The following is a 15618-nucleotide window of genomic DNA, read 5'->3' as shown; positions in this document are numbered from 1 at the left end:
TTAAAACAGTCTCTAATTTTAGTAAACAGTAGATTTGTCTCATATTTAAATCCGTAGTGTTTAGGAACTCAGCTTTTGTGTAGATCATAGTAAAACCCTGTGCATGACTTGTGAATTGAACATTTATTGACAAAAATAGCTGCATGACGTTCAGAAGTGATTGGTCACATTTGTGACTCTCTAAAGTTGTGCTGTTTGATTAGTAAATGTTAAGTGATCCTGTTAGCTTTTGTGGTTGTGGTTTTCCTGGAGATAACCCTCTGGATTTTGTACTGTATATCCGTTATCTCCAGGGCAATCAGTTAGCGAACTACAAGAAAAAAAGTGGAAACTGAAACATAAATAATGCTCCTTATATTTTCAGCCACTTGACCTTCAGAGCTGGTTTTAACCATGAATGAGTGTTTTTCATGCATTATTAGAGGAGGCCAAAATGCACCCGAGTTTTGAAATCGGAGCCCAGGTGGATGAACTAAAAAACTTGGAATGACCTCAGTGGAAGTGAGGATTTGGGGGAAGTATCCCAAAGGCACAGCAGTGAATGTGAAGTGTTCGAGGTAGCCGCAGCTGTAGGCACTCTGACGGGAACAGATGTAGCGAACGCTGGCAAAATGGAAAGAATCTGAAGTACCATTTGATGATTTAGAGGAGCAATGATTTAGAAGAAAGAAGCTTGGTAGCTCATGTTTAGTCTTACCACTCAGGTTAATTGTAAACCATATCAATGTATATGCAGTAAACCATATATGATGATATGAAAAATTGTAATTGCACAAAAAGTAATCTTTTTCAGTAATCACATAAACAGTCAAAATGTTCAGTAGGTACAGTATGTACTGCCTATACTTTCCCTGTAGTCCAGCACAGACATGTCTTGACTGAGTTGCTGATATTTGGTTGCTCATTGCAACTGGCAGCTCCAGTCAGAGGATGAAGACACCCAAAAAATGTAGCTAGGTGCATTGAAGCCGTAATTGTGTTAGCATGAGGGAAGTCATGGAGGGTGGAGGTATTGAAGCCATTGGACATCTGTCATTGCCAGTGGCAGGCAGCACGCTGTCACAACTGTCAGGTCCTGCACAATGTGCAGCCTCAAACATCTCCCCTTGATCTTTATCAGTGTAGACGCAGCAGTGCTCAGTTTTGTTCTTGGCAGCTAAGTGCTATCAGTCCCTACAGCTCAGGATTCAAAGGCAGGAAAGGAGCCTTGCTGCGAATTTAGAGCAGTATTCCGTTTCACTATGCAAGCTAATAAAATTTAATTGCTTCCTTTTAAAAGTTAAAATAGCTGCTCCAGGATAAAATATCCCCAAGCAGTGTGGGGAGCTGAAGTGAAGCTGGAAAGTTAAAATGCATATTTGCTGCAGACAAAAAGGACAAGGGTTGCTTAGAAAACAAGCCATTTCAATTTAAGGGTGTGATCTGCAACTGAAGTTTACAGATGGATGACGATAGGATCCTTATGTTGTTCTTGAAAAAAAATAATAATTCCTTGTCCTTCAGGATCGACCTTCAAGTCAGTGATAAATAACACTGAAGCCTGAAAATCAATGCGTGACATGTCATTCATTTATAAAGCTGGTTATTGTAACCGAGTAGTGAAAAGGCTCAAATAAATCTACTATTTGTTATGAACATTTCTGTGTTTTACAGTGATTGAGCTGAGATGTCTTGTTAGTGCAAGTTTGGGGCTGTTCACCATATTTACTTTTAGTGCTTGAGATGCATTTTAAAATCACTTAAAAGCTATTCATGTGGTTTGCATGCACAGGCTGTGGCTATCTATTGCACATCAGAAAGAGCAGTTCTAAGCATGCAGTATTCCAAAATGCATCACGCACCCTGTGCATTTAGACCGCACTGTATACATTTGAATGAGAAATTTTATATATTCCCATTCTGCATCTGTAATAAATTTGAGACGAAACGGGAGTAATGGGTTATTGTGCCAGTATGGAACAAACTTCATGCCTACAGAAATCATTGCCACCTCACATATTTCACTTAATAAACAAATAGACACCAGCTGCATTCCAGTACCCAGCACTTTTATTTATTAAGAATGGACAGACTTCCTTTGTTTCCATGGAATGCCTTCTATAAAGAATGGAAGTCCAGCATGCGGGACTGAGATGCAGTGGTTTGTTTTGACATATTGTAATTATCCAATGCTTTGGCCATGATTTAAAAAATAGCTTATGATTTAAAAAATAAACTTTTGACCAAACACAGTCACAAACCTCGCACTCACTGACGACTTTCCTCTGCATGGAGAAAATGCTTGGAAATTTTTTTTCCTTCAAGTGAGGATTTGAACTTTGTGATGGGCAGTTAGGGGTGAAGGTTCAGCTTAATTCAGGGCTTCTTCAGGGTGTAGAAACACTGCAGCTTTGGTCTCCATTATCAAAGAGGTCTGTGAAACCGAAGAGACAGAAAGAAAAACCCATGCTAATTACCTGCAACACTAAACTCTAAGAAAAACAGCTGTAATTGCCAAGAAGATTTTTCCTTAGCTTTGATAATAAATTCATATTTAACCTTTAAGAACTGAGCTCCCACATCAACATGAGATTTCGAAGTCTCTGCTTTTATTTATGATTCATTAATGTCTCTCATCCAATTTAACAGTTTCTCCTAACATGCCTTGCAGCTGAAAATGAATGTCCTCCGTGGGCATCTTATCTGTGGGTATGGAGGCTGATGAGGATAATCTGGGACAGAGTCGGCTGCAGCCCGGGCCGCGTGTTTCATGTGGGAACGGTCCACAATGTGTTGGCTGTTTGCAGTTCTCATGTTGTTGTTTTTGTTTTGCAGAGATCTTAATGTTTGTCTGTCTGGATTCTGTCTAAATTCGAAAGATCTTCTACAGGCAGTATTGATACCGCTCAGGAACAAGTAAAGGTTTATTCCGTGCTGACAAGAGAAGAAAGGAAACGCAACATTTCGGCTCTTCAGCTAATGTAAGGAGATGATTTGGGGGGGTTCTTGCAGTGATCTTATCAGTGCTGGTCAAAAGAGCCGTTCGTCTGTACGCCTCCTTTCTTAAAGACTGCATTTAACCATCTCTAACAGGGCTGATTAACGAGTGAAGGATGTTCAATAATAATTTATTAGTCTTCTCTGGCAAACTTACATCCTTGTCATCCCAGGATCACACTGGTAATGGCATTTACAAGCATGAGACTGTGCTTGACGTTTTTCTTTCCATTAGAACCTTTTCAGGGTATTTTAAGGATAAGCAGCTTGCATGTGAAACGAACATGAAAAGATTTTTTTAATGCACTGTTCTTGCTTTGTGTTAGGATCTTTGATGTGGGAATGTGGCGTCTTTGATGAGCACTTATTATAGCTTGATTTTTTTTTTCTGGACCTTTTTTTTCCCCCAAAGTGACATAAAATGCCATTTGATGACATTTCAGTTTTGCTCCAAGTGTCAGGGGAAAGAAATGTAGACCAATACGGCTTCCAAATGTATTCAGTCCGTCTAGCTCATTTGGTTACTTGTAGTCTGTCAGTCCCAAAATCTCATATGGCAGCTTCTTGAATAGGAGTCAGTGCTTTGATGGCTAAGCTGGGCAGCTTTTTTTGGCAGACAGTCATGATGTAAAACTCGTGAAGGATCAAAAATAATAAAGCCATAAAAACTGAAAGCAGAGGAAACACGAGTGCTCGTGTCTGGAATGGACGTGCTGCAAGAATAATCAGTGGTTTACAGTTGACATTATCATTGCATTCCAGGTAATGCAATGCAGATTGCATCTGTATTGATTTATGGTGTACAGGTGACAGGTGTGCTGTAAACGTGTAGCCCAGTAATCGGGAGGACAACACTGAATGCTCAATGGAATGAGAAAACCTGTCCGCTCCTCCGGTGCATTACTCCAAGAGCCATCAAGGCAATGTGGCAGAACCACTAAAGACCATGAGCGTCGTGGCTCTCCGCATGCGGGCTTCTGCCAGTAACCTGAAGCGATGTGATGTGAGCATGAGCCCGTTGTTCAAGGCTGACAAAGACACAACACAGGCATGTGTAATGCAGGCCTGAGGGAGCATGAATAATGAAAAGCAGCAATTTCTAAAGATGCCTCGCTGTTCATGACAAATGCTGGCAGCTACTGCCCCCCAGTTAATATACTGTAAGGAAGAACCCTTGACAGAGGGGTTTTACAACTACAACAAAATACCTGGCACAAAATGGAGTAAAACTGTTCTTTCTAGTAGCGGTCAGGTTTTTTAGGGGCCCAAACATACGTGCCTTCAGGGAAAGTTAACATGTTTCATTTGATGTTAACATACACCTTCTCTTCTTAGACTTTCATAGATACTTTGGAACAGAAATGCTCAGGTCATACATCGATAAAGAATAACAATCTAGTCACTTTTTCCTTTTATCTGCAGCCCAATTTTTTCTCTCAACTCGTACACACATAATGGATTTCCTGGGTGATGGAAATCAAGAATAAAAAGATTTATTCTGACATGTCTGATGCTAGTGATCTAGGAGAAGAATGCTTAATGAGTGATCAACAACCTGTGGCAGATGTGAAAATCCGTTGCTCTTGCTGAATCAATGCATTTAATTGGAGTGTTTGAACAATCTGCAAGTCTTCCCAATTTAATTAGGCTGGACAGCCCTCCTCTATACTACACCATATTTCCAATTCCTGTATTGAGTCCAAGTTCAAGAGTTGATTCGAGACACATTGCATTCTGAATATACTTATCACCCTTTGCTTTAAAAGAATAGCTATCATTTCTCTAATGAAATTTGGAAAATGGTTTTATCCAACTTGATTTAAAGTGCATACACATTGAAGAAAAGCTCCGCCACTTCATGCTGGCGTGTTTTCAAAATAGGTTCTAGGTTTTATATCACATCTGAAGAACAGGGCACAGAGAATGTAAATAATTTGTGACACAGTGGCTCAGCAGTAGAGAGAGAGTCCTGCCACAGAACCACAAAACCTTTGGAAAACCAGTTTTCCTCAAGAACTGGAGCACCTGGCTTCACTGGACAAAAGCTCAACATTTTGTCACACTGAATCAAGCAAAGGCAGCGCAGTGTCAAGGTGAACATTAGGTAGAGATTGCTTCTCTGTTATGCAGTAACCTGAAAGCCTCTTCCAGCTGAGAAGAGGAGTATTGCAAATGAACCGTTCAGCTTAACAGTGGACGAGCAAGACGGAAGAGAAACTAACAGAAGACAGAAAGTGGATCTGGAGACGTTGGGGACAGGACCTTTAATGTGCAATGCTACATTGAGCCTTCAGCTAAAATCAATATCATTTCGTGTTTATGCGTTTGTGAATGCGTAGTTCCTTCCCAACAGCAGTGGCTTGGGAACCGCAGAGCCGGCCCGGAGTTGTGCTGGATGAAACATTTATGATGGCAGCATACGCCTGCAATGCCGTTGTGAGTATCTGTCCGTAGCAGATGCATCCCACAGCCACTTCGAGGCACGCACAAGCACACAACCGCAGTGCCGTTTGCAGGGGGTTCGGTGAAAGATGAAAGGCTTGGCTTTAAAGCAGCTGGAGGGCCATCAGTAAGCACTCTAGACTTCTAAGAAAAAGAAAGTGTCTTCTTGTCGGAGTCGGAGCTAGGGGTTGCTCCTCCCTAGATTAATTGCAGCAGGGCTGGAGTGTGGAGGCAGGCTGCTTGACTGGTTTAAGCACCCGAGACTGCAGAGGCATTGCTGTGTACTCCATGCTCAGTGATGGAGCAAATTCATAGATGGGGATTACTAGGAGGCCATCATTGGTAAAGGCCATTGGGAAATTTGGCCAGGATGCCAACCACGAGAAACGCCACAGAGAGTCAGGACCTCGGTTTTACGTCTCATCCGAAGAACGGCACCTTTTTACAGTATAGTGTCCCTGTCACTATTCTGGGGCATTAGGACCCACACAGATCGCAGGGTTAGTGCCTCCTACTGGCCAATCCAACACCACTTCCAGCAGCAACCTTAGTTTTTCCCAGGATGTCTCCCATCCATGTACTGACCAGGCTCACACCTGCTGAGCTTCGGTGGGTTGCCAGTTGTGAGCTGCAGGGTGATATGGCTGCTGGCTAGTTCTGCTTCATTTGTTTTGCTGCTGTACGTACACACAGTGGATCAGTCAATGTGTTCCTGTCTGCCATGACAGGATGGGGGTTGTGCCCTGACCACATGGCACCCCATCAGTAACCAGGTATAGAGGAGGAGCCCAGAAACCATAGCAAAGACGAGCATGGAGAAAGAAGCTCACAAAACAGTAGATGCTGGAACAGAAATTTGCATCCTCAACTTGTCTCAAAACTTGCAGTACTGTCCTAAATTTTAAACTCATGTTCTGGCTTGGCTTTCCATTCCCAAGGTACCTACTATATAAGAAAAGAAGAGCAGATGAAATATCTTGTCATGGTATTCCATTTTAAATCGGCAAAATTAAAAGCTGCTTTTAATTTATTTTGTTTGATGTGTTCTGCCCTCAGATAATGAAAGAAAGTCCGGTGTAAAGTAGTATGAGCTGCCAAAAGTGCTCTCACTAAATAAAGCATGAGATGAGCATAGTCTCTTTAAAACCTTTGTTGCGCTTCTTCAGTTTTTTTTCTGTTTTCAAAGACAATGCTGAAAACCCTGATGTTGTGGTAAGGTAATGACAGATATTCCAAGGCCAGGCCACATGCAACCTGGGAGAGCTTTCTATGGGGTTGAATTCTTTCCTGGTTACCATGGAAACCAGAACTCAAATGAGTGGGTTTCACTTGGTATAGTTTTTACAGATGAAAAAGAATGTAGAAAATTCATTGTGTGTTCCAGAACAGAAAGACAAAGGGCTTGCTGGGATCTTTAAAAACACGTGCTCCCCGAAGCAGTGAGAGGGAGAGAGAGAGAAAAAAAAAAATACGAGACGGAAAAAGAGAATCAGCAGATTGTGCTTTTCATACCCACGCACGGAACAGGTTCAGCTTTTCCCGGGATGGTCAGAGCAGCAGGTAAGGCAGAGCTAAGGCGATAAAGGGGCCCGATGCTAGTGCCGCACCGACAGAGGAACGTCTCTGCAGGGCGCATGTTGAAACCGGCAGGCTTGCCACAGAGGCAATACGACATCAAGCACAGGAATAAAACAGTCACAGAGCAGCAGCTCTCTAGTTAGTCAGACTCTCTGTCTTGTGATGCAGGGCCTGACACAGATGCACATGCTGAAGAGTGTCTATTTAAAACATGCATTTGGCTCCTTGTTGGTAACCCTGAGAGAAAAGGATGTCAGACCACACTGCAGGCTAGGCAGTGTTTCAGAGAGGTGTGCATCACTGGAACTGGACTGAGGAAACTTATTACTCTATGGTATACATCTAGGAATGTAGATTTTCTGGTAGGAAGTATAAAGAGGACAAGTGAAGTTTGGAAGTTTAGTTTTTGTTTAGACAAGGTTCTTGATCCTTAAAGTAACCTAAATAGAAACCACTTCTGATTTCTCAGCAGAGCTGCAGTCTTCTAAAAGAACAACAGATCTCTCTAATTCTGTTTGGATGTACGGTTTCTGCCTGACAACAAAGGGCCAATCAGTGTTATAGGGGGCATTGTTTTAACAGGCTGAGAGGAAAGCAAAATCGCATTTACCACTCCGATTCCAGCTCTGCAGGGATTTCCATTTACATCATATAAGCGCATCTCAGATAAACGCCAATTAAGCAACAAAACCCAGTCAGGGACTCGGTGTACAGCGAGATGCTGGGGTTGTGATGAGAGAAGATCACGAAAGGGAATGCTAATTTAAACTGCAAACAAATGTGGTTAGTTTATGTGAAATGACATTTTCCTCTAATGCAAAAGAAAAAAGACTCAGAGGAACAATTCACTGCTTGCAGGACATTGTTGGTGAGCCTCTGTTAGCAATTTTGCAGCTTGGATTGGTACTTGGGGAAATAAATGTGAGGTAGGAAGTGCTTAGCATTTATAGTTCTCAATAAAATACCGACACACAACCTAATGTTATAAAATTGGCCCTGGTCTGAGTGTGTACATTTATAGTATATCTGTGTCTCTGTGCCCTGCGATTGACCGGCGCTCTGTCCAGGATGTGTCCTGCCTTGTGCTCATGGCTTGCAGGAATAAGCTTCGGCCCCTTCGCAGCCCTGTATTGGATAAAGCACTTAGAAAATGGATGGGTGAAAGGATGCAAAATTATAGGATCTACTTGGATTAGTTTTGCACTGATTTAGTAACTCATCTCCTCAGATAAGTACTACTTATGAGCTTTTCGAGGGTGCAGCAAACTGACATTTTATATCTGAGAAAGTTTGTAGGTCAGAAGACCTAAAGAAATGAAATGAAAGTATTATAGGAGATGCATTATAGAACATCGTTTCCTTCTCTCCAAGTTTCGGAGTGATTTATGTAAAAAGCTGAGAGATACATTCACACATCCTTGTTATTTATTAATGTTACTTGAGTGTATTAATTCATTTGGAATATTGTATCTTCAGCAAGTGTAACCACAAGATGGTGCCAAGGTGATACAGTGAAACATAAAAATGTGGACTACATTTTGTTGGCTGAGGAAGCAGAATGGTTTTAAGTGTTGGGATAGGGTGATTCTAAATCGTAGACCAATGTTCAGAACAGAATTTAGGAATAGCCAGCTTTTTAGTTGTCTGATTTTCTTAATAATGCTTTCAATTTAATCTTAGGAGATCTGTAACCCAGAAACTTACACTGGAATACAAAAAAAGGTCAAAAAATTCTTGTCTCTGTCTTTTGAACCCAGAATAGAATTCCAGACACTTCAAACATTTATACCCACACACTCCTAGCGATAACAGTAACCATTCACCTCGCTTAATAAAGAGTAACAGCCTGCATGGCCTTTCCCCACTCTGTCTGTCGCCCACTGTGAAGACTGCTCATTCGGGTTTCCTCGTGCGTCAGGTCTCGCAAAAAAAAAGACAGAGCTTAGTTTGAGAATCCATTAGCATGTGCCTGGATACTGTGACAGTGATTCATGGAACTCAATTGGCTATTGCTATTTTTAGCCTTTCCGTATTTTTTTTCCTTTGTTCAAAGAAGTGCTGTTTTGCTTGGATGCGGGGTGATGTGAAACTGTTTTTTTATTTTTCCCCGTCTTGCTTACTCGGCCGCTGTCCGTCCCCCACGCCGCCAAGCCACGGCGGCAGAAAGCCGTGCTTTTGCTCTCCTGGCCTGCTCTCGTCTCCCGGGGGGGTTTGTCGGGGGGGGAGATCCTGTGTTTGTGTTATTTTTAGAACACCAGACAGTCACGTTTCGTGTGTGCGTCTTCATGCGCGGATCTATTTTAGTATTAACGCTCTGAACAGCGAAGCAGTGCACTGAACAGAAAATCAGTACTTTTCCAGTTCAACCAGAACAGTCATCATTTTGACTCTTAAAATCTCAGTTATTTATGTGAATAAAATTAGTATTTCTAATTTCTTTGCTACGCAGATACTTGTGTACCTGTTTACTGGAAGTTGTATCACTTCCAGTCTGCCTCTCTTGTCATTGTGTGTTGTACTAGTGTGACATGCTATACTTGAATATATTAGCAATGAGAAGGCATTAGCACACATTAGCACAAGCACATGTAATATGAAACAGTCTGACTTAATACAGCAGACCTCTGCTTTAATCACTTGAATTTTCTCCTTTTTCATTCTGTCCCTAACGAAATAATCTCATCAATAATTCCCGAGTCTCCCAATGAGGAGCCTTGTCTGTAAATTGCCTTCAAAGTGCTTCTTAATTGTGTAGCTATCTCTCTTTGTCTTCTCTAATGGAGAAGACATGCTCATGGCGTGTTGGCTACCTGGAGATATTGCTGCAGTCTCGTTTGGCGGCACTCCTCTGTACCAAGGGTGGGCAGTCCTGGTCCTGGAGGGCTGGCATATCCGCAGGTCTGCATTGCAGCTCGGCTCTTAATGAGCAAAGCCAGCGAAATTGTTTGGCTAAACCGGAGCAGTTCAGCAGCTCCTTCTGGCTCTCTGGGTGCCGCGCTGCTTTACAGAAATCTGGACCAGGATACAGGATACAGGATACAGAAGGGGAGAGGGATCGCGCCTGCTCTTTCAGTCAGACATGGAGGGCCGGACCAGTGCCCCCAACACAACCTCTACACACCAAGCGGAGCCAGAGCCTTTCAGTCCTTTCAGAGCCTTTCAAGCGTCCTCTTGCTCACTCTGTGTTTTTTTCCCCTGCTCTGGTCTTTCTGAAGTGGGGAAGACAATGCAGTTGCTCAAAGACCTGCGAATGAAAGCTGGTTGAAGGACTGTAATTTTTTTCCATAGGACACGGGAGTAACTTGCCTTTTTTATACTGTATATAATCCCAGGATTGGAATTTATTCTGCCGTGACTTTGTTATATTTACAGCACGCCAGGTATTTTAGGAATCAAAAGGTTTGTTTTTTATTCGAAAGCACAACCCCCCCTTTAAAGAACAACAGATACAATGGCAATGGAAACGCCATACGATACAACAGAAAGCAGTTTCTTCAGTTAGGGTGCTCTTCGCACTGAGCTCCTAGTTGTGAACTGTATTTGCACGTTAAATGACAAAATTAAGATATTTAACCCAGTACAACAGGTATTCTTGTTCTAGAACACTATTCGTCTCTGTCAGTTTGGGATTTTAAGTAGGGAACGGTGCGATACACAATATAAGTTGCCAAAAGTCTCCAGAGAAAAAGTTTCAGATAAAGCAAATTACCTGTAGTCCTAAGGTTCGCTTAAGACCCAAACTCCAACACTAATCGGAAACAAAAGTCTCCGAAAAAACGTTTCAGATAGGAACAAATGATCACTCATTCTACTTTTCCACTGGGACCCAAAATCCAGCACTCAGCATAAAAAATGTCTAAGGAGTGGGAAATGCCAACCCTAACCCTAGCTGGGGCTTTCGCAGAGCAATCCTGCCATCTGTCTCTGAACACATCCAGAAATCAGATTTGAAAATGTTCCGAGTCCGAGTCCGAAACAATCACAACCATTGCAAAAGCTTCTTTATGGAAAATTTTCATTCAGCAGGTACAGCTGGTAAAAATGGTATTGAAGTGAGAGTGCATCTCAGGCCAGTGTAGGTTTTGGATGACGAGAAGTATTTAATGTTGACTCCAGCTTTACATGTGTGTGCCACAATACATATCAACAAGAGAACTGCACATTCGACCCACAGCCCTGAATGTGTTGTTTAAAGGTTTTGTGTTTTCTCCGATTTGTCTTCAGTGTTTTTCAGTTTTTATTATTATCGACATTCATTATTGTCAAGTATTAACAACAGATAAAAGAATAATACAAAAATCCAAACATGAGCAAATGTGTGAGTGCAAGGTCTGTGGTCCCTCTCTCCATCACAGAGTCTGGTCAGGACTGAGTTACAGTGTATTTTAACAAAAGTGTTTTTGAAAGAATCCTGATATTTGGGACACCATCAGAGAAGAATGAAAGGGCAGCTGCTCACTGAGGCTCCTGGATCTCACTAGAGCTTGTCTGCTCCCTTACGTGCAGGAACCTGAAGCACTATACAAATATTGATCTTTCACAGTAGGAAACCACCAGGATTCCAAGTAATGCATCGTCTTTCCTGCGCCTGCTGTGTTCAATACCAATACAAATGAGATTTTTTTAGTGCCTTTAATCACAATGATTGTTCACCACTTCTGCATCAAATCAAATAAGGATACTCTGTGTCAAAAAAAGAGCAGCATCGTATTTGAAAGCAGTTATCTAAAACTGACCAGCAGCGACGGAGGCATTTTTCTGTGAATTGGATGGGTAATGAGTTCATTCTGATCCATGGATATCAGAAATATAAATTGAGTATCTTGTATGAGGGAGAGTGCTGGCAGACCATGGATTTGATGAATGCAAAGCCAGTGTGAAGATGTGAGCAAGCAGATTTTCAACTAATCTGTCTGACAGTCCGTCTGATGGACACAAATACATAGAGAAGAGTCAGTATGAATACACAGTCATAGACTGCATGATAATAAAGAGCAGTGTGGTGGAGATATAAGACAAGGTAATAGTTTATAATGTTTGATAATGGATGTGCTGATTGGTAAATATTAAAGTACTTCATTATGACCTGGTGTTACATTAAGCAGGAAAATGAAAATTAATTGGCACTCGGTTAATCCCAACTACTGTTTCATAGTGCATTCGCCATAATGCTCTGTTTGGTCTTTAACAAGCCTTCAGACAATGAAGCACAAACAGATTTAAACTGCAGGCTGATGACCTTTTTTGTGAATGTCAATACACTTCTAATCTCTTGTGCATTAACGCTGCTCTTTTTAAATACATCACCACCAACGCTGCTCTTTTTAAATACATCACCGCACAGTTTATGCTCAGAATGAGTAACCTGCGCGGTGCAATTTTATCACCTGTCATCACTCACCCTGGCCAGCCTCAATAAATGTTTTATTTCGGATGGAAGTTAATGTAGCTGAGAGCTTTTAAAAGGACTAAATCGCCATTTAACGGAAAGGGGGACAGATGAGCTTCCTGAAACTCACAAAATGGATGTGGAAAATGATCCTAAACGCCGTGTGGCCAGGGCTCAGCACGTTCCTGTTCCTCGAGTCCGGCTCCTGACCTTTCTTCTCTTCTCACGATGAATTAGTGCACACAGTGCTTTTGTGGCTTTGGAATATACTGTTGTCAGCACTGTGACCATCCCTCGGGTCTCCGATAAGTGACCAGCTTCTCAGTCGCTTGACAGCCATCATAAAAGCAATGTCTCCGTCTTTCACCCTACTTGTGCTGCAGTATATGGCTAATTATAACTGTGTTTTTTCAAAAAGATTTTATAAATGTGTTTTTTTGTTGCTCTGAGCATTAAGGGTTAAGGTCTTCTAACATTAATCAGTTGCGTTTAGGAGGTGTGTGCTGTTCAGTGACCTGTCCTCTAAACTGACAGAACAGAGGAAACAGGAAAGATTTCTGACTTTTTTTTTCTAGTTTCATTCTCTATCATGTGACATTGTTTTCAGTGCTCTCGAAACATATTTTAAAATATTTTATTAGATTATATCTTAATAGCTTTATTTTAATCTTGGAAGTTTCTGTTTAGTGCTTTATTTTTTATTGTGGTGGCCTGAGCAGTATAAATGCGAGAGCTACAAAAGAAATAATACAATCAAATCAAATGCCTTGAATTTGAAAAGCAAGTGATTTCTAATGATAATGGATTGGACTGCAAATGCTACTTATTGTAAGCTTTTTAAGCCTACTGGAGTTTTCTTTCATCTCCGTATATGAAAGGGCTCTCTCTTATAATGAAAGTAATTCTATTGTGGAGAGTAGTTCCTGTTTACACAAGGATGAGAGAAAGTGGGGCAGTTCTGCAAGACCCTTATTTGTATAGGAAAAGAATTTAATGAAACAAAAACATGTAGTCTTTGTGCTCTGCGTCAAACAAGTGAATTTTTCTTTAAACTGGTGAGATGGCAGGACGTAAATCAGTTACAAGCCTTCCAAATATATATCTTGTATGGGACTACTTTGTTAGAAAAACTAACAAAGGAGCATCATTAGCTGTTTAGATGATATATAAATATAAATACTCATATGTAATAATAATATTGTTCCTGAGTGAAAATGATCAAACTTTTATTTACAGTGAAGTTAAAGTGGACTTTAGGCCCTGGCTCATCTGTGACCCTGACCTGGAAGTGGAAGACACTATGAGAAATTGGCTGGATAGATGAAAGCAGACTTGTGCTTTCTGAGAATGGATGAAGATTTTGATTCTTCGTCTGTCACGTGACCAAGATAAACATAACTATTCGGCGTTGCTTAGTTTAGATCAGTGGAATTTCTGCCGACGCCTGTGCAGGGCGGAGGGGTTGTGCTCCTACAAATGCGAGTGTTTGGCAAACCAGTGTCGGAGGAACATGACACCCCTTGTGTGGTAAAGAGGGTCTGTGATCACAGCTGTGGACAAACCCGTGCAGCCCAGATACCTGTAGAGTTACACACAAAGGCGTGGCCCTACCCGAACTCAGCTGTGTATATAATCATATTGTACTACAATAAAGACATGGTTACACGTGGGAAATAACCATTAAACATGGACCTTTGAAGGGTGAAAGCTGTGGACCTCCAGCTTATCCAGAATCTTCACTTTTTCCCACTGATGCCATAATCTTACGCTGGAGTTCTCTCCTCTACAGGACCACTATCACTAGCGGGGGGCCTTGCGAATTGATGCCTAGTGGGTTTGGAAGGGTGTTGACCGACAAGAAGCTCAAAAACTTAAAAAACAGTGCGCAGGAGACAGAGAGAGGACTTGTGTGGGAGTGTTGGCGTCATTACTAGAAGATTTTAGAGCACTTTTACAAATAGTAAATATTATTTTGGTTGGCAGATGACAGGAGACCATACATCAAATTTTCATGTTGGGCAGATTTGTTTCCATTGATTTTTTTTTTCTGTACAACAATGTGGGTCAAATCCTCACTGGAGGAGGTTTTGGTGTACCCATAACTATAAACATACTTTTCCTCCCTCCTGTTGTGTGAAAGGAGACCAGTGACTATGCCAGGTAACATTTGTTAGCCTTATGATAATGAATCTGGGCTATGCATTGGTGTTTATTCCTTCATGTACTGCCCTCTACTGTCCATTCTGAAACACTGCAGCTGAAATTCTGGTGAAGGAGAAGCTGTAAGCTCAACTTCATCTTGGCCCTACAAAAGGATGTTCAATTCACAAAAAATAAGGGTGTTTGTTCCTGAAGAAGCGGGAAATGAAAGCATTTGCTACACTTGGAAGTCTCCTTAAAAGTTTACGGTGGCCCTTTCTCTGTTTCTTTGCAGAATGAAGAATGGATTCTTCTGGTTTTTAGTCTCCATCATGATTTTTATTTTGATGAATTCTACGAAAGCTAATTTAAGGTTTTTATTTGACAAGTTTTTCAGGTACTGTATGTGAACTTCCACTTCACTGGGGTTGGCATTTTATGAACTCCGTGATCAATGGAAGAAACATGAGCAAGATCAACACGGGAACCAGATATAGACCAGCTGTCTGCTTTGTTAACTTGTAATAAATCACAGTTACACGAAAGTTGGTCATTACAAACCGATGCAGAGGGATTCGAAAACGGCATTTACATGATCAATCTGCAGGCAAAGTTGAAACGCTTTTTGAGACTGGATGTTTTACATTGAATGGCAAAGTATCTGCAAATAAAGGAAAGTATTCTTGGTCTGAAATCGTGCAAAGCAGGCCTCGTCAGACCCTGGACTGAAAGGACTTCTTGTGTGTTTGGAAAAGAATCATCTTCACTAATCTCCAAAACTCAGACCCCCTGGAAATGGAAGAGCTTTACATTCCTGGGGACAGTGAGTCTTGAGTCATTTCACACCTGTGAACAAGGACTAGGCAATCTCACATGCTTTTAACAGCATGTAGGTGTGATCACACAGGTCAGACCTGACACTTCCACTGAACATGCAGGGTACACCTACACAATTTATTTTTACACATCCCATCATTGGCTTGGAAGTCCCAGCTGTCTTGCAGTAAGAATTGTTTTGTGAAAGTGTACAGCAGGTCATAACATTTTTTTCTAGATGTTTCTTTGGAAAACATTAAAGGAAGGTTTTTCTGTGC

At 41.5% G+C, this 15618-nt stretch overlaps 1 long non-coding RNA gene across 4 annotated transcripts in view; it reads left to right on the top strand.

Annotated features, from left to right (window-relative positions):
• Positions 1 to 15617, top strand: part of LOC107076736 (uncharacterized) — a 32825-nt gene extending 17208 nt beyond the window's left edge. The window contains exons 6-9 of one of the 4 annotated variants that reach the window (XR_011189610.1): positions 365 to 557; positions 2815 to 2960; positions 6803 to 6978; positions 14820 to 15617. This is a non-coding gene — a long non-coding RNA (uncharacterized lncRNA). Of the gene's footprint in view, positions 1 to 364; positions 558 to 2814; positions 6979 to 14819 lie in introns of all 4 variants that reach the window. The other 3 variants (XR_011189612.1, XR_011189609.1, XR_011189611.1) reach the window with 3 other exon arrangements.
• Position 15618: the final 1 nt, after the last annotated feature.

The sequence above is a fragment of the Lepisosteus oculatus genome, chromosome 5, assembly GCF_040954835.1.
Source record: "Lepisosteus oculatus isolate fLepOcu1 chromosome 5, fLepOcu1.hap2, whole genome shotgun sequence".
Taxonomy (NCBI): Eukaryota; Metazoa; Chordata; class Actinopteri; order Semionotiformes; family Lepisosteidae; genus Lepisosteus; species Lepisosteus oculatus.
This window is presented reverse-complemented; position numbering and strand designations above follow the sequence as displayed.